Below are 682 nucleotides of genomic sequence, written 5' to 3'. Positions count from 1 at the left end.
AGTTAAAAAATTCTGGGTAGCTTTTATTAGGTTTGCTATGCTTAAAGTGTGTAGATGAGTACTTTTGGAGAATGACAGATCCATAAATGCATTTTGTATAGAATATATTATATTTAAGATACATTAGTTTTTATTATTTTGTATCTGATGGAGTGAAGACAGTTCAAATTATGAATTTCATAACTCCAGTTATTTACCATTTTTCATACACTAATATACTAGTACCTTAAAAAAATCTTTTAAAAATAATTTCTAGCAGTATCACTTAAATGACACTGATATTCCAGAAGATACACAGAGTGCTAGCATTTTTAATTTCTCTCTGTATAGGCTATGTTTCATGATACCGTAAAAAAAAAAAAAATATGGTACCATAATATCTTCTGCCACGTTCACTATATTTATAATTAAGTATTTATTTGCACTACACAAAGCTATTGTAGTGTGATAAAGAAATAAGTGAGATTGCAAAGTGATACAAGTTCTTTAATGGCTGGATGTTAACATATTCATATTTTATACAGCAATAACTTGAAATGTTGCTCGTTTTACATGGGGACACCTGGTAGAAGATATAGCTATATTGTAAGTATGTGTGTAAATATAATGTTACCCATATCTCTCTGCTGATTACACCGTATCTAATTTCATGCTGTCATTAACAGGGTATTCAGTAAAATGC

This window comes from Penaeus monodon, chromosome 29 (genome assembly GCF_015228065.2).
Source record: "Penaeus monodon isolate SGIC_2016 chromosome 29, NSTDA_Pmon_1, whole genome shotgun sequence".
NCBI classification, from domain to species: Eukaryota; Metazoa; Arthropoda; class Malacostraca; order Decapoda; family Penaeidae; genus Penaeus; species Penaeus monodon.
This window is presented reverse-complemented; position numbering follows the sequence as displayed.